The sequence below is a fragment of the Platalea leucorodia genome (genome assembly GCF_965183815.1).
Source record: "Platalea leucorodia genome assembly, chromosome: 3".
In the NCBI taxonomy this organism is placed as follows: domain Eukaryota; kingdom Metazoa; phylum Chordata; class Aves; order Pelecaniformes; family Threskiornithidae; genus Platalea; species Platalea leucorodia.
In genome coordinates, this window is record NC_138825.1 from 15,938,046 (window position 1) to 15,956,495 (window position 18,450).

The 18,450-nt window shown below is 51.4% G+C and overlaps 1 long non-coding RNA gene across 1 annotated transcript; it reads right to left on the minus strand.

The window, feature by feature from the left end:
- Window positions 1–5,163: 5,163 nt before the first annotated feature.
- LOC309587625 lies at window positions 5,164–8,835 on the minus strand. The gene is made up of 3 exons (XR_014227575.1): window positions 8,696–8,835; window positions 8,157–8,356; window positions 5,164–6,750 (listed from the first exon to the last, which is right to left on the minus strand). It is a non-coding gene; the product is annotated as an uncharacterized lncRNA (long non-coding RNA).
- Between the last annotated feature and the right edge of the window lie 9,615 nt (window positions 8,836–18,450).

The following is an 18,450-nucleotide window of genomic DNA, read 5'->3' on the forward strand; positions in this document are numbered from 1 at the left end:
AAGATTTTGAAAGGCCGCAAACAAAAACTGAGCAGCCCCAAAAGCGGTGAATTTCCACGTAACCTCACGGCACTCAGACCCAGGGCGTGGGATCCACGGGTCACCCAGCGGGGACCGGCATCCCACGGCATGGAGAGGACACATGACAGGAGCAGCCAGACACTTGCCAGGCTGAAGAAGACACGCTCCCTTCACCCTGCGCCCATCATGGGGTGGAAGCCCCCAGTCTCCCACAGGCACCTGTTTTCCAAGCGAAGACGAGCCCAGAGGCATCTGTGAGAGGCAGCAAAAGTCAGCTCTCTGTAGACCCAACCAAGCTCTGGTTACATGCTCTGCCAATTGGCTTTGCCTCATGCTTGCTGGGAAGAGCATCGCGTGCAAGCTCTTGATGCAAGCTCTCATCTCATGCATGCTCTCTTCAACCTCATCCAGAGGTCCACAATCCGGTAGGCAAAGAAGACAACCCAACATCTCCCCTCTTCCAAAAACATTTAACCAATCCGACAGTCTCTAAGCCCACCGGCCCTGACTCAACCACGTCGAATGACAATGGTTGATGGTGGTGAATCATTTTACGTCATCCACCCACCAAGATAACAACGTGGCCGTGAGTCAGATCCTTTGCTGAGGTGGGAGCCCGGTGCCCCATCCACATCTGCAGAGCTGCACCCTTCACCGTGCTGGATCTGGCCCTCTCTGTCTGGGGAGTCATCCCAGCTTCAGCCATCCCAAAATGCTGCATCTCTCGTCTAACCTTGCTGTTCAGCTCCTGTTGCTAGCAGGCAGACATCAGCTCCTCCAAATAAGAGCTGCTCATCTTTAGGGGGGATCTTACTGTCAGATTTCCCACAGCCACATGGTAAATGAGGTTCAGCTGATGGCATAGCCACTCCCTCTAACACACCCGTGCTGCATGGGCTTGCAAAGCAGGAATTTGGGTCTGTCAGTAGAAATGACCTTTGGAGAGCCCACAATTTTCTCCACTGAACCTGGTCTCTGGTGGCATGCACCAGCCTACATGCACTGTGCATGGTGCAGAAACACCTCCGCTGGAGCAACTGCCTCTATGAATATTGAAATTACTTGAAAACGTAGGAATAGCTCACAACCCCTCCTCCTGCCAGGAATACTCCCAGCTGATAAACACGGCAATTTCTGTAAGCCCCTGCCCTCTCTTGGAGGTACAATCTCAGCTGTTGCTCACTGGTATGGGCAGTATGGGTTGCGCTGTGCTCTCCTTCCGCGGGCTCAGGCAATGCTGGCATGGCCAGACCTTACAGAGGTTCGCGATCGGCTGGATGTATTGCAGATTCCTGACATGCTCACCATAAGGTCATTGGGTTTTTCTTTTTGCTTCCATCTCTTCACAATGCCCTTCATTTGTTTAGAACACAAAATCCAAAGAGAGAAAGTAAAATCTCTCTGTTAAAGAGGACAGCCTCAATTTTCCCAAGGGGTGAGCAATTCGGTATCTCTCTCTGCTTTGGGGGGTCTGGTGCAATACCCTGGTTTAAGCAGGGTCCTTGTTTCAGCTGCTCAGCAGCCAGCAGACCTGGCCTGAGCACTTTAATTTTAAAATAAAATGTGGGATTTTTTCTTTTGTCTGGATAAAAAAATAACAGTTACACAGTGCCTGCTCCAGAGACCACTGACATCAACAGCGAATTGCTCCTGCCTTTAGTGTGCGTTGAATCAGATCCTAAAAATGCAGCCCAGCCCATCCACATCAGCAATACCACAGTCAGAAATGAGTTCAAGCATCTTAGAAATCCAGAGAGGCGGGGGAAAAAACCCCAAGGTGACATCGAGGAAAAGAAATTGTGCCGCAAGTCAGCAGCTGCGTTAGAGCTTGAGGGGGGATCACAGGGAAAGGGGGGATCACTTGGCACCGCCGCCGCGGAGTTAGAGGGACAATTGCCCTGTTAATACGAACATTATCCCACTCCAGCCGGGCTACTCAGTTTCTCCATGCTGACAAGTTTTACTGTCCCTGGGCTGCCAGGGCAAAGCTAAGCAACCATTTTCCAACAGAAAGACCCTTGTCAAAGAAGAAAGTGTCTTCCTAAGAACGATATGTTTATATGAGAAAATACAGACATTTTATTTCTAAGTGCTCCCTTCCCCCGCTGAATTTATAACATTAAAATGAATTGGAGAAAAAATAAGACTGTTGGTTTTTTTAATTACAATATTTATCAAAGAGCGGCTTTCATGACGCTGGAAAGGAAATCGAGTTGAGACTTTGGAAAACTTTTCCTGGAAACAACTCCTTTTCTTTTAACATCATTTTAGGATGGTTTCTTAAGGCCATTAAAACTTAAGCAAGAGCTGCATCTGCTCATCATTCCCCCTCTTTTAACATTTTAACCCACTGAGCCCTTTCAAACAGCTTTGATAGGGGGTGAGAGCTTCTAAAGATAGTAAGTTCCAGTGAGTTTTCTGGGAAAAGGGGTCTGGAGAAGAGCTCCTACGAAGCCCTCCCTCCCCACCTGAGAGGCTGGAGTGTGAGCCGAGCCATCATTAGACATCAGAGAAGCCATCGCGAGGCGCAGATCCATAGAGACCTGGCACATCGGAGTGGCACAACCGTTTGGGATGGGTCCCTGTTGGAAGGGACGTGAGCCTGGAGGGGTTCGGTGGATCATTCGCTGGAAGCAGCTGGGAGGCAGCTCGGCTGCAAGGGCTTCTGGTACTGTAGGGCTGCGCAGCTTTGCCACCCACGAGACCCATGGCCAATGTGTGGGCAAGGAAAAACGTTAAGGCTGGATGACACAGCCTGCTTCAAGGCCGAGATGTTTCAGGTTTTCTGTGCCTACCATCGGCTCTCCGGAGGTCACATCCTTGGTGAATGAGGCAGGCAGTGGGTTGCGACCCATGTGCTTCCTACCCACCATGCCGGCAACAGTGCAGGTCCAGAGCTGACACCAAAAATCAGCCCTGTTTAGGATTACTGCCAATAGTGTAATGCACCCCACTGATGTGGCATGACCTCTGTGGACGTCTGACAGGAGATGGACCATGCCCTGTTCCCTCCCTCCTGGAAGGGTTTGGGCTTAGGCCAGGTCTTTGTGCAACAGCGTGAAGGTCTAGGCTGGGTTGTGCTCATGATGCAGACTCAGCCCTTGACTCCAGAGGAACATCCCTTCGTTAGGGTCCTCACTAGGTGCCACACAGGAAAACCACACGGTGGGTCAGACATACACGCTTCCACCTCACAGCAGAGCCGATCTCTTCCTGCTTACCCACATTTGCCCATCATGGAAACTACCACTTGGCTGGCAGCAGGGAAAGCCCCGGCAGATGCGCTGCCCTGGCTGGGGGTAGCCACTCTTGGCTGCTAACGTGGAGAGGATGTGGGTACAGCTGTTTCAAGGGGACATTCCCTGCTGCAAACTGACATACATTTTTCCCCAATTTTTTCCCCACTACAGTTTACTTCTCACCAAATCAAAGGCAGCAGATCAGATCTTCCTTAGTCTGGCCAGGTCTGCTTTGCGGAAGATGGTGGTTACATGCATAAAGTGAAACTCCTCTGTGCCATCCTTCGCCCCAGCACCTCCCAGCACCAAACCTCCTCCAAGAGTCAGCCTGAAGGGCACAGCACTCAGACTTTCTTCTCATTCGAGCTCAGTGACTTTGGGGTGGTTTGTTTCTTCTTCCTTTACTGAGGCGCAGTATGATCTTCTGGCATTCATCAGTGTTACATCTGCTCTTCCTATTGACTTCTCCATTCACAGGTGGAGTTTGTGACTCTGCCAGGGAGGACCAGGACACGCATGCCTGAAGGCCATCAGCATTACAGGGGTGTCTCCCATCCTGCCCATTCCCAGAGCTACAGACACCCGGCTTTTGCTGGAGGAAGGGCTTGAAATATTCCTTTCCCAAGCTGTCCCTTGGGGTTTTTGTCCAAGGACTAGAGGCATGCTGGTCAAGGCACAGAGCTAGCCTAATACTTTGGCCAAAGCAAAGCAACTTCTGATGTTTGATAGAGGCAAGTTAAAAGTCCCAACTGCATTGATGCAGACAGAACCAGGCAGAGAAATGCAAGATGCCCACCTAGAACTAAAGAAAATGGCCCAGAAGAAATAGAGAGCCATATCTCCATCAGAGGACAGATGAACACCTGGTCAGAGCAGCCACCTGCCAGGCTTGGTTCAGTATTCCCCAGTCAAAGACAGCTCACCATCGGCACAGACGGCTGTCAGTAAGGCTGCCGTGAGTCTCCCATCTCAGGAGTGGCTCAGATCAGGCACATGCCAGAACTTAACTTCTCTGGAGGCCAAGATCAAGGGAGCCCATCCCTTTTTCCCCTGAAGGAGGTTACTACAACTGCTTGCTAGAAGAGCTGAGCCTGGCATCTCCTCCAGCTTTCCAGGCTCATATTTGCTATTGTAACCAGCTCTAGATGTAGCTTAGATTTGCAGGTTTTCAGCTTTGACTTTCCCTGTATCTGCATGGAAGAGTCTTGGGCTCTCTCTGTATGAAGATTAGGACCTGTGCAGAGCACGTCTCGTTGAGGAAAAGCTTTGGTACTCTGCAGCACATGATCCCAGTGAGTGCAAATGTCCTGCAGAGACAGGAAGGGAATGGTGTCACCCACTGTCTCAAAAGTGTTTAAAAGGAAAAGTGAAAGAAACTATCCCCACACAAAAGCAACCTGACCCCAGAGGGTTAAAACAACCCACCACACCTTGGGAAGTGGGTGGCAAGGGTTCAAGTCTCAAGCCTGGCTCCATCAGGCCAGGCTTTTGAGCTCTTGCATTTATAAGCAAGAGCTGTAATCGCCACACTCTCAGCACTGTGGCAGGCATGCACTCACCCTTTTCATCCCATCCTTCATCAAACTGGACCCTGCATTCCCAGGAAAAGTTTGGCTGCCAGTTAAAGCATCCACACACAGAGTAAGGTTTTCCTGCAAAGCCTCTGCGCGCCTCCCCTTCCAGCAAGGGCTGGATGGCAGGTCTAACGGGAGAGGGAAGGAACAATACTGTGCAGTTTCCGAGGCTTGGTTTTTTGAGCACATTCCTGCCTGAAGACAAAAGTTTCCAGCTCCTTGTAGCATTTCAGGGAGCCACACCAGTAGCTGTTGAAAGGCCTTGGGCCAGACTGCCTGCAGCTACATCTCTGCCACTCTGTAAGCTGATGTGCTTCTGCTCATCCACCAGATCACCAGAGGAAGACCTGGTCTGCTCTATTTTCTTATAGTTATTTCCTCTCTCCCATAGCATTTTGAAGTGCCAGGAGGTTTCCTCTATACACAAAATAATGCTTTTTCCCCCATCCTTGGGCAGCTCAACACCTAAAAGTAATCCTTTTACAGAAGCCTAGTGGTTTAAATTACGTCATGTCTGTTCTGATTGCCATTAATAATATTGGATTAGCTGCTCTGCAGCCAGACCTGTAACGAGGAGGAGGTCACATCGTGCCCAGTGCTGTCCAGGCGTGCGGGCAGACACAGGACCCTTCACATTTCACTCCTTGGGATGCTGATCCAAACCGAGGACCTGTTCCACAGCAGCTGGAAACTGCTGTTAACAACCTCCGGAGCAGCAGAGGCTGCGTCCCCTCCAGCCCCAGCCAGGGAGGTTTGTTTTCTCCAGCAGCTGAATTATCACAGCAGAAGCTGCTGCTCTTGCAGAGAGAGCACAGGCTTCGTTTGCACCCCTGCTCCTTCCAGAGATGCTGGGAGAGAATTGAGTAAGTAACACAAGATATCTCTCAGCGTTACCATCCTGGGCAGAAGCTGCAGGGGAGAAGTGCCGTGTAGGAGTGCGCCGGAGACCAAATCATCACAGGAAGATACGCTCATTTATTTTTCCAGCACAGATCTCGTGATCTCCATATCTCCTGGGGCTTTCCCATCCAGCCTGGAAGGTCTCCGTGCTGATGTGCATTAGCCAGCACATGCTCTCGGGTTCAACACAGGGGCAGCATGTTATCAGGGTGTATTAACAAGGGCCTGTCCCTCTGATGCTGCCGGCTTTTCTGGCACCCATGGACGCCCAGGGTACGCAACAGCAGCCCTGCCAGCGCCAGGAGCCACCGCTGCTTGGGGAGCATCAGTCAGTATTTTTGGTGCTGATTTTCCCAAGAGATTTTAGGGGTTCATGCCAGGGATGAAAGACACCCCCTCCTTCCCGCACAGATGGCTTGGACCAGCTCCTGCTGCCGTAGCCGTGACAGACAGAACAGGGTGGCTGTAACCAGGATGGCCTTGGGATGCAGGAGAGAGTGCAATGACTTGTGGGGCCAACTAGACGAGAGCTATTGCCTCTCCCTGCCGAAGTCTGGCAGTGCTTTTGGTAGCAAACCTACCAGGTGGCCCTGTGCTGCCTGGATTCCCACAGCCACAGGCAGAACACCTCTTCCCCGCTCCCAGCCACCCTCCATGGCTCACCCTGTCCCTGACTGGGGGGACAGCCTGATCAGGGAATGGACCCAGCTTAAAAAAAAAAGTCAATACTGGGGAGAGAGAAGGAGCAGGGATTACTTTTGGAGGCAAGACCTTCCCCAGGTCACGGTGCTGCGGTGGCATTGCTCCCAACCCGCCTGTAGTGACAGGAGCTGGGGAGAGACAGTCTGGGCTGAGGGGAGGGGAAGGAACTTGGTGAAGCAGCCGAGCGATGCCAAGTGCGTGGTGAGTACATGCGCGTCCTACCCTGGCCGCCAGCTTTGCACCCTGCCAGCCACACGCTGCTCTGAAGATTCCCGTTCCCTGGGGCTCTGCTTAACTCATGCACTCACACTTTCCTATTGGAAAAAAAAAAAAGAGAGAGGGAGATGTAAAGTAAGTCTGAGGGAAACATCCTCTCCTCCTTGCCGACCAGCCAAGAAGAGCTGGCAATAAAAGGCCAGTTCTGCCTGCTCCCTCGTGCTCTGTTTTATTTGCCTTTCCAACACATGGAAAGAGATTTTTGGCTGGCACGGCGGTATTTTGAAAGGCTGAACTTACAGCCTTTCCTAGCTTTCCAGAGGGGGGAACGCTCAACCCATCCCTGGCATCAGTGTGTGTGTGGACCATCTGTGTGGGGTCAGACTTGCACATCGTCCTTCTTTGCAGCTAGACGTACTTACCCAAACATTTCTCTAAACACCACCAAGTTCATTTTCATCTTGGCTTTCAGCTCACAAGCTGACACAATACCAGAAACTGCAATACTAGTCCTGAAAGTGAAGCCCCACATGGTACATCCTGAATGAAAATGGCTTTGGAGCTGAACGAGAGCAGCGCTGACCTGCAGATGTGGCAGGATACAACAGCGCAAGGCTGGGGCTTAGCCTGGACCCCACCACGCTGGAGGACAGGCTCATGCTGCTGCCACAGCTTGGCCACGTCACTCAGCACGTAACACAAACCTCCAGCCCGGAGACCTGAGGGGAATGGCAACACGGCCATGAAGGTACAAGATTTTGGGATGTCGTAGAGACAAATCCATGCAACTGCTGCCTCTGTGGCCAATCTGCGTTACATCGATAGCACTGCCCAGTGGTTCTGGGGGCACGAGACAGAAAGCAGCACCCTACTTGATGGAGAATGGGAAGACCAAGCAAGAGCTGGTGGTGGATCGCCGAGATGGTGAGTGGCCCTGCTCCTCACAAATGCCACCTTCCAGCAGCTCTGAGTGATCAGCATATAGACATGGATATCTTTAAAAGCACAGGTTAGACATCCATCAAGCAGACACTGTTCAGTGTTTAAAACCAAAACAGATCAAGGGCCACACAGAGTACACAAAAGTGAGTGTAACCCCCCACCAGAGATGTTTCTACGCAGTTCTGTCTCCAAAGGGATGCAAGTACAGATTAGAAGACACTAGCTCTTCTTACGGATTTTTACCCACTTGAATAAAAGAGTGTGGCATTTGAATTAGCACGTTGCAACCAGAACCAGCACTGATAACCATTTCTGCCAGACACTACGAACACACATAGCAGAGACAGTGACCAAGCTGAAAGTAAAAACAGACATAGGCAATGAAAGGGACATGCAGGGAAATGGAGGTGAAGTGACTCGGAGTGAACCTAGTGGCACAGAGAGATTTTCTGGGCCCAGCACAGCACGCCCAGCTTCCCCAGGGGGTGCATCCTGACCGCCCCGGGCTGCAGAAGGACAGACCTGCTGTCAGTGCCAGCTGCGTGAAACCCATGATGCCTACCCCACTGCCGGGCTGTGGAGCAACCCGGGACCAGGCATTTCTCCTCTTCCCATGCATCACTCCCTTGAAGGCAGAGCCCAGGTCGTGCCAAAGCGCACCGGGGACTGCTGCAGCATGCGGTGCGAAATGTTGCCTGACTGAAACCAAGTCCACCGTCTCCCCATGGGATGCACGATGCTCCTTTGGCAGCACAGCCACATCTGGAAGAAATTCAGGTGAGCTTGGTGGCTGCAGGCACAGGTCCGCAGCCCCTCCTGGTGGGTCTGGGGAACCATGGCCCCAGGGGTGCCTCTTTTGAAACACAAAGGTTTCCAGGCGGGCAGGCGGCTGAAGGAAGGGAAGCAGAGGGAGAAGACTATGTTGCTTCACCACACCTCCACATCTCACAGGGTAAAGGGATTCAGCTCTCCCCATCCAGGCAGAGAGTCCTTTGTAGAGAGTTTCAAGTGGTTTTTGATGGGAAAAGGAAATTCCCCAAACCTATTTTGGCTAACGTTGCAAAGCAGGTGGATTCAAAACATACTGCAACAGTGACTTACAGGATATGCAGTCTGATGCTCACTTATCCCTGTTCTCCACAGAGACCTCATCTCCCAGGATGGACTCCTATGAGTGACTTCATGGTAGTGTTGCACGTTCTCCGGAGATAAAAGCAAAGCACCTCATGGAAGATGTGGTCGTCCAGAGGAATTCAGCCATCTGGAAAGACAGGGAGAAGACGACACCTACCATGCAACTCCTGAAAGGCATGGAAGGTTTGAATCAAAAATATTTTTGTAAATCTTTTGGTAAGATGCTTGCACTAGCCAGGCAGCTGCCTTCAACTGCTGGCAGCAGCTTCCCTTAAGGCAAGAGCTGCTTTTCCCCTCCCTGCCCAGGAGGGACTGACTGATGTCAAGCTGCAGCACGCAGCTTAAGAAGGGGAGTAGGAGAGGGAGAAGAGCTGCATTTTCAAATACAGAGAAATACTTGCCTATGGATTGTACATTGCTGTGTGAAATCATGTCATTTAAGCCATTGTCCAAAACAAATCACATCCAAAGGTCCTGTCACAGGTTCTCCGGATTCTTGTTCATGTGGGTATACCAGAAAACACTGCAGCGCATTGCTGCCCATTTCTCTGACGAGTTGCTACATTAAACGTAAGTCCTGGGGAAAAGACGCAGATACCTTCCCAGGGTTGGGAACTGTATTTGTATGAAAGCAGCATCTCAACAGCAGAGCACAAAACCAGCTGAATTCTGGTCAACACTTCCAAAAGTCTTGACTACCACAGATTTGTAGCACTGCTGCTGGTATTCCCACGAGGAACTGGCACATAGAGCAAGAGCCTTCATATAATCACACAGCCAGCCCAAATCCTGGCCTCTGCCCGTAGTCACTGACAGCCCAGTTATAGCAATTTGCCTTTCTGGAAAGAGGAAACAGGAGTTGAAACAAGAACCATGTCGCTGCTGGTAGCCACAGCCATCACCAGCTGCTGAGGTCGTTCCCTTTCTGTGCTACAAAGAAACAGGTAAACCCAGAGTGGTCAAGAAAGATATGACCAAATTCAAATAAGCCTGCAAGCAAGCAGGTTACCAAATCAGCAAGGCCACCCTGCAAGAGAGCTGGGGCACCCTGCCCAGGGGCAAGAGCAAGCCAGGTAGGGGAAGGGAGTCCTGAGCTAGGAAGAAGAGAGGTCTAGGATAAGGGGAAGCTTCCTCAGAAACACAGAAAAAATATTAATGGGAAATAGTCCAGTTAGCAATGCAGCATTTAGCTAATGAAAAGCACAGAAATGGTTCTGCCCAAATATCTATAAGCAGCAGGGAATATTGCCATAATTAGTAAGAATCGCAGGTTACAGTTGGTAAGCACAAAAGGGAGCAGGCACACTCATACTGAGAATCAGTCAGCCCCGAAGAGAAGCCACTGCCAAGAAAAGCCTGTCCTGTACCTCGCTGCTGCCTGTGCATAGCAGGGCCATTATCCCGGAGGTGTGACAGTCTGGAGCTTGGCTTCTAAAAGCACAAAAATCTGCGTGAAGGGAAAACACCTTTCAGGAGAGAGGATGCCTTTTTCCTAGGTGTCAATGAGAGGACCTTTATTGTAACAGCTCCGTCCCGCTCACTCCGAATCCCCCCTCAGGGGAAAGCAAGACATCTGAAGGGAATAGAGGTGTTCACCTGCCCAAAAAGCATCATGAAAGGGTTTGTGCTTTTGTTGCACTGAACTGACAAAGAGGACTTTGGCCACCACATTGCATCAGTAAGGAGAGTCTGCCCTCTGCTTGCTTGGAGAAAGAGGGAGTCCCCAGCAGGGATAAATCACTGCTTCCCACTGATGTTCAGAGCGACAGTGATTTCTGCCAGCTGGCAATAGGGATGGCCAAGCCTGGATCACGGAGGCACAGAGGTTCCCCTGGCACCACCTTTGCTCAGGAAAAACTTTCTGAAAAAAAGAGTGAGAGGCTCTGGTAAGAGCCTTGCCCTCGGGGCAGGGGTGAGTTTTATCAGGGCCTGGCGCCAGGTACAGCTGGAATTAAACCTTGCGAGAGGAACATCACCCATAAGGAGCTCTTCCATCCTGCCCTGCTCTCAGCCCGTGCTGAAATTCAAAGTGGCTGCAGCACACCTGCCGCCGAAATCACCCCCATGATGGGAAAGTCTGAAGGTCACAGATGCAAACAAATATTTGATGAGTCGATACAAGGCAGCCTTGAACACTGCACCTCCAGCGTCGGGGAGGACCCCCCCTCCGCCGTGCCTGTGTGTGAATGCCCTTCAGCATACCACCCACGCTGTGTTTGAGCTTCCCCGCTGTGTGCACACTGCTTGCTTTGTTAATGTTTAGACTTTCCCTGAAAGGCCTGTCTAGGCTCAGCGAGCGGGAATCAGCGACATAAATTAGCTGTAGACAAAGTGTTTACCTCAAACACTGCTGTCATCTCTCTTTTCTGTAGGTGGAGGAGCCACGTTCCTCCTGGGCTTCTCTAGGTGACCTTTCCTCCACAGCCCACCTTCTCCTGGGATCGTCTGATGTACATCTCACCTGCCCTGGGGATGGCCACCAGAAACCCGCCTGGTCACGTTCCTTCCAACCCTCCTTCCAAGCCTGACCGGGCTCAGCCCAGCTCCTTAAAGTATCTGAAAGGTGTTGAGGGGCAAACACATCTTCTGACAAGTGCTCTCGCAGCAAAGCAGGGGATCCAGCTGAGTGAGAGACTCAGGACCGAGCCTTTGGGGGAAAGCCTTGGTCCATACGGCAGCAGGACATGAGGTTGCTCATGGGACAACAGCCCTGCTTTGATGGACCTGCTCTGCTGATGCACGTGTGACTCTGTGACTTTGCCCTCAGGATGCATAAGACTGTGCTGACGGGAGCATGAGGGACCAGAGCAGTCTCAGGGTTGTACTTAAACTGCTGTTGCTGATAAACCATGGATATTGTCTCTGTAAAATCATGGGAGGTTTGTACAGGATGCCAGGAAACATGATTTTGACATGCTTGTTGGCCTGTTCCATATCTCAAACAGCCTCTCCTGGTACCCAGCTCTCTGTCTCTCTCCATCTTCTCTTTGCCTCTTCCTTCCCTGTCTCCGTCCAAGTCCTGTGGGATTTCTTCCAGCCCAGCTCCAAGAAAAACCAGCAGCCTTGGATCCCAATGCAGGAATATCATCACTTTGGGTGCAGACCTTTTGCTCCATCAGGACCTGTGAAATGCGGGGAATTTTTCTCCCCTCTAAATTTTGTTGCGGGAGGCCTGCAAATTGCATGGCACAGTGCTCTCACCTGAGGGAAACGTCCTTTGTGACATGAAGAAGGAAGCGTTTTACTGAAACCTGAGACTTGGTGGGATGGGGTTTATGCCTTGTCTCCTGACTCAGCAAACCTGGGTGGACCACCTGCATATGCCCCAAGTGACTGGTTGCTCTGATGGGAGTTTTGTGGAAAGCTGAGAGAGAGAAGTTTTAGGGTTGCTTCCCCCCCCCATAAATTTTCATATAGAAAAATAAGCCTGGCCATCCCACAGGCCCTCCAGCCAAATTTACTGCCCTGCCACAGCGTGGCAGGAGAGCATGAGACCCACCAGCCCTTCCAGCTCCCCACCCAGCATCTCAGCACAGCTCATCCAGCCGGCACGGATTCAGGGCTCTGCTGCGGCTATCCCGAAGAAAGTCCGGTTTAAAAGGAATTAAGAGGATATTGCAGCATTTTTACAGGATTAGTTTAGCTGAGATCTGTGCCACAGACAGTGACGAGCCCCAGCAACGCTCCTCAGAAAAAGGAACCTATAAGACAGACCGGCTCACAAATCTCTCTCAAAAAAGTAATTTATTTCCCCCAATTAGCTTGGCAAAGGAAAGCCGTTTCACGGTGCCAGATTAAAACTCCCTTCTTCTCTCAAGAGCTCAGCTTTCATCACCCAGACTCCATCTAACACCTAAATTGAGAGCCATAAGACAGTACTTGCCCTGGTGAGCTGTGATCCCCCTTGCTGCAGGAGCTGGGCATTTATTCTCACTAAATCCCCCCAAATCCTCCTCAACACAGAGGTGCAAGACCAGCAAAATGCTCCATTAACCATTTTTTCCCCGGCCCTGCCTCACCTTCCCAGCAAACAAGGTTTGCAACAGGTTTTGTTTGAGTTCTCCGATTACGTGGCTTTTTCTTTTTTAATGCCTGGCTGCCCAAGCGCAGCCACAGGGCTCAGCAAAGCAGGCACGACTTTCAGCCTCTGAGGTGGTTTCGGACCTAAAACACCTAAAATTCCGGTGCTAAAAATATACCCTGCCACTTTCGAGAACTAAAAAAGTGGCTAGTAGTCGTGTTAATTTACCTGTTGGCCTGGCTTTAGCATCCCCATATGTCTGCTGGTGAGCTATTTCCTGCTTTAAAGAGGTGTACTATATCTCGTAACTTTTTTCACTTTAAATCTTAGCTTATAATCTGCGATGAAGGGGCCATTTAAAAAATAGCATTGTGCTCTTCTGCAGCAGTTTCAGGTGTTCCAGTTCCTCCCAGCCGTACAGCTGTGTGGGTTTCTGGGCAGAGGACCATGTATAATAGCTATTTCTCTAAAAAGCCTCTCAGAAATGCCAAGGGGTGACCTAGCACCAGGATTTCCAGGCCTGCAAATGGATGTGGTCCCATCCCGCCGGCCTTGAGCGCTCTGGGTCTGGTGCCTCCCACCTGGGCTTGGGGCAAACCTTTTGATTATGGACTCTGTCCGGTCCAGAAACATCAGGATGAACTAACCTGAGACAGAAGGACATCCCAGGATTTCCCCTGTATGTTATAGCCTACATATACTGGGTGGTCCAACCACAGCTTGACCAGCTTGATGCTCTTGTTGCAGCTCCAGGGAAGGTTACCCAGGTAAGCCTTAAAGAAGGGGAGAGCCCTGTGCTGTTTTGTTCCTGCACACCTGAGCACCACTCTGCCCATCCAGGCATGCTCTTGAAAAGGCTCAGGATATGTAAATTTGGTAACGTAGCAGCTTGGGAACAGCGTGGGTGCCGTGTCCCGCCATGCGACCGCAAGTGCACTTGCACTCACCTGGATGGGTACCAGCTCCCATGCTGCTGCGAGTCCGGCAGCACAACGAGCTCTGTGCTCACTTCTCCTGGTGCAAGAGCTGGCCCTCGGAGTCAGATGTTGTGATTTGGGGCCTGAAAATGCCCCTGAAGCTGCCAGTACACATACGGAGCCACCACCAGGGTAATCAAGCCGCTGCACTGAGACCTGATCAGCCATCTCTGCTGGCACTGTCTGCCTGTCCTGACCCTCCTCTGCTGTAGGACGCCCCAACCATCCTAATGCACCCACAAATTGCTCTTATCCAGGATGCAGTGGCGACTGAAGGACAGGGAGATACAACTGTTTACACAGCAGTTACCTTCTCCTGGAGTCCTGCCTATGGCTTTCTCTCTTAAGCCATATCAGGATTATCATCTTTATTATTCATACTTCCCCTGAGCAAAATGCTTGGTTCTAAGGAAGGGACTCACCAACAGGGATATCACCTCCATGGCTGGGCGATGGAGGCCTACATGAGCATCCAAGCCAGTCCATGAGTGCAGACATGAGCTCCGATCCAAGCGTGCCAGTGTGGTTGGCAGAGCAGCTCACACTTGAAGTTGGGGGTCTGGGATGCCACACAGCCACTGGCTCAGGGCGTTGTTGCAGATCCATCCCTGGGTCCATGCTACCGTCACCGTTGCACCCAGCTGCAGGGCACAGGGAGGATGTGAAACCTGGCTCAAGCTCGGGATTTGTAAGCAGGAGTATTTCAACCTGCAGATCACCGGTGCTTCCCACTCCCACCTGGGCACCAGCCTGGCACCGGCAGACCTCAGCATGGCTGCTATAAGCATTGCTATTATCACACAAGTATTGCCATAGCATCTGGCAGCCCCATCTTCGGGCTTGGTGGCATACCTAGAAGACAAATTGCCCAATCTCAGCTGCTTCTACAAATGTTTAAGGCCGGGTTCTTCTTGCGTCACTCCAGGCTTTCTGCCATGCAAACGCCTTGCAGTCACTGGGGTGACACCACAGAAGTGATGGAGCACTAAAACGGGAGTAATGCATCGAGGGGAGTGGGCTGGCTGTAAACAGTGTTTAGAAATTCTTGTATTTTAGCTCCTTGCCTGGGAGTTGTTGTGGAGCTTAGTGGAATTCAAGCAAAATTAGACAAAAGCTGCGGAAGGGACATTTCCAGCACCTCTATTGCAATAAGCCCCATCAACAGGGGGGTATCACCCTGGCACGATGCAGTCCAGCCCTTGAGGAAGGAGAGGAGGAGATCAGCGGCAGTGTGGAGCAACTCCCCTCCTGGAGACCCTTTGGCACTGTGTAACGCAGGCTGCACGCTGGGTCTCAGCGTTCGCTACCTCTGTAGCACCACTGCGGCGGTGAGCTTAGGTCTTTGGTGGTCTTAAGAGGCGGCTTAGTTGTAGAGGCAGCCTCAATGCTTTATCACCCCGGCATGACACTGTCTGGAAAAACAGCAGCAGATGTCCGCCTGGTGAGGCTGAGGGAGAGATTAATGTGCTCACGGCCAGTGGGGGAGGCAGCGAGGGGGACTCTGGCCGTTGGGTTTCCCAACAAGGTGCCTTGCATGAACACGTGAGCCGTGCCACGGGAGAACATCTCCTGCTCTCATTACCCACAGAAGTAAATGGATGAGAAAAGAGTGAGAAACCATCTCCAGAAACAGTAATCCAGAAACCGTTTAGTTCAGGCAAACCAAAAATTGATATTTTGGTTTGAAAGCCAAACTGTAAAAACAATTGTTCATACGTTTGTCCCTGCAACCAAGACAGAAAGCAGCTGCAAAGGGTTTGGTGGTTTTTTTTAACACGAAACCGAGCAGCGGAAGTGTGAACAAAAACCTTGCAGAGCCGAGATTTCGCATATTTACATGTAATTAGGAGACTCTTGGGAAGGTGTGCTTTACTAAGTATTCCCACATCATTTCTGGGACCTCTGATGCCAGCTTGCAAGAGCTGCAGTCTTTGGTGCCTAACGATGCATCCAGTGGCTCTGACGGGCCATTCGGGGACCACCGTCAACTCAGGGCTGAGCCAGATCCTTGGCGTACCCTTAGAATGTGATGGGAATTAAGCCTCCCGGGAGCTTCACTTCCCCTCCCCGGCTCTCACCCTCTCCTGGTTTCGGACCCCTCGAGGGACCCCGCCGGCAGGGCTGCTCCCCACCTCCCGCCCGGCTTCGCCTCCACCCCGGGACCACGTCACCCCCCACAAAGAGGGGCCTGTGCAGGAGCCGGGGCTCACGCCGTGCTGAGAGGAGTCATAAAGCTCCTTTTAAGCCGGCCAGCACAAAGCCGAGCCTGTTCGGCCGCAGGTTGGGGGCCGCCGCCTGCCCTCCCTGCCTCTGCCAGGCACTGAGTCATCGCCCCGATGCGGGGCTGCCAGCCCAACGCCGGCGAGAGGGCCGGGGCTGGTAGCCAAGAGGGGGAAACCTGCCCCGCTAACCACTGCAACAGCTAAAATGCATGCCTCAAGGTACTGCTTTTTCCCAGAGGTGCAAATAAGATATATTGTCAACAAGACCTGGGTCTGCCAGGGAAAGAGGCAGCCACGTGGAAGGAATCACATGAAATCTTCCCAGGGTTTGTATCATCTTCCACCACAACCCCCTTTCAAAGCTCTTTTTGAGATAAAGAAAGAGGCAAGGGTTTCTACCTGCTTCCGTTTACAAGATGAGGGAGGGAAAGTGGAAGATATTTTCCAGCTTGCAACGCTCACGACTCTGACGGTGGGGGCTTCTCCCTCCAAGACTCAGCACCCCAAGTCAGGACTGCAAAGAAATCTCGCTGTTGTCTAAAGCAGCACAAATACAAGAGACACACAGTCTTCTGCCTATGGAGAAAGAAATCATAAGGGGGTCTTGGCACTTTTTCAAGCTTTTAAAGCACTTTTATGATTCTGAGTGTTTCTTTTTTTGACACTCTGAGCTGGCAGCAAAGTGATGCTCAGAGGTCAGGGGCTTTAGTGGTGCCCAAGCGATCAAGGTGTTGGTTCTCTTTAGCTCCCTTGAAAAGTACAGCTGAAGTCCCTAAGGGTAAAAAGACACGCAAGCCTCCTGCAGTTATTTGATGCACATTGTTAGCAAACAGGGAGGAGAGCTGGAGATACACATTGTGATTTCAGTCTAACATCTCTTAAGTCATAGCAATATAAAAATTAAATAAAAGGCAGGATAAAGCTGTGAAAAGGGTCCTGCTCAGAGCCAGGAATATGAGATGGTTTGGAGAAACATAATCCCGACTCCTTTACCCTGCCCATGCCCATGACCCAGGTACACGCTCCCTTAAAGGCCAGTTAGCACCAGCAGGAAAGAGCAGCAGCCAATTTAAAATTGAGGGAAATAAGAGACTCGGAGCCAAAAAAATAAAGCCCTTGAGCACCTCACCTGCGCCCAGCTGTGCAAGTTCAACAGCTGGGAGCCCTGGGCACTCGCTGTTGCAAAGGCTGAGTCACACTCCTAAATGCGTCCCAACTGGATGGTTTCGCTTAGTAATTGCCTTTTTAGATTGAAGAAGAAAAAATGGGGGGTGAGGGGGAAGACAGGCCAAACAGCTTAGAAGTCTGCAAGTTGAGAGAAAAATAACTTCAGCGCAGGAAAAAAAGACTCAATGCAGGCAGGAGATTCATCCTCTCCATTTATTTTTTGTCTACCTGACTCTGTCTTTCCTCTCCCTTTCTCTTCCACGTTATTCAAGGCGTATTGACAGCAGAGCCTCAGCCAGTGTCACCCCAATGTCCTTCTGAGAGTCTAGACCCAGGGCAAGTGCCAAGGACCGATTTGCAAATTGGCATCAGCGCTGTGCAGACTGATGAAGGCTTCCCACACCTCCACCCTGTGCTGAAGCCAAATTCCCTCCATTTCTGTCTCCACAGATATCGTGGGCATTCTCCAACAAAGAAATGTTTTTTTGTCTGACACACTGGCTAATCATGCCGTGATGCCGCCTGGACTCACCCACGGGTCCTGTTCTTCTTACAAGCACCACAGATTTTAGTATTGACCTCTCTGGTCACAACAGGCGGATCAGCTCCAGCTTTTACATGTGTGCTGAGCTGAACAACGTGTATTTGCTCTCCAAGGAAAGCCTGTGGTCTTGACCGGCAAGCAGAAGGCTCCAAAGGGATGAATGGACTTAGTGCTTGAAATGGCTTTCCACTCGGCCTCTTGTGCAAGGGTACACCAGTGCAGCACATTTCAGCCATGCCAACCCAAAAGCTCCAAAGCTATAAAGAGAAGAGGTCAGACTCCTGAAAAAAAAAAAAGCAAAGCCCTGCAGCTACTGCTGACAAGCGGAGAGAAGCAGCTCCCCTCCTCTGCCGGGGCTGGCTGGTTCCCTCTGCAAAGGGGATGGGTACCTTGGCCATGTCCGGACATCCCGGAGATGCTCTGACGCAGCCCCTGGCCAGCCCCGCATGGAGCGGCACCAGGCACCGCCTCTCCACTGCCCAACCAGTGACCACAGAGCAGCCCTGTGCCTCTGCTCACCCTCAGGTCTGAGGAACCAGGCCTTCATCTCCCCTCCCCCGCCCCGGCTTTTTTTTTTTTCTTAACTGAATTAGCTGATTTTGCAAGGATGCAGGCTGGAATGGGTCTCACGACAAAGCTATTTTAAACCAAGCTTCCCTTTGCTTTCCAAGGGCCAGCAATTCCCTCCTCCCAGTAGGATGCTCTGCCCACACAGCCCACAATGTGCTTGAGCACCGAGGCACAATGGGGAGGAAGCACTGCAAAGCCCCCGGGACGGCCGGGACTCCCAG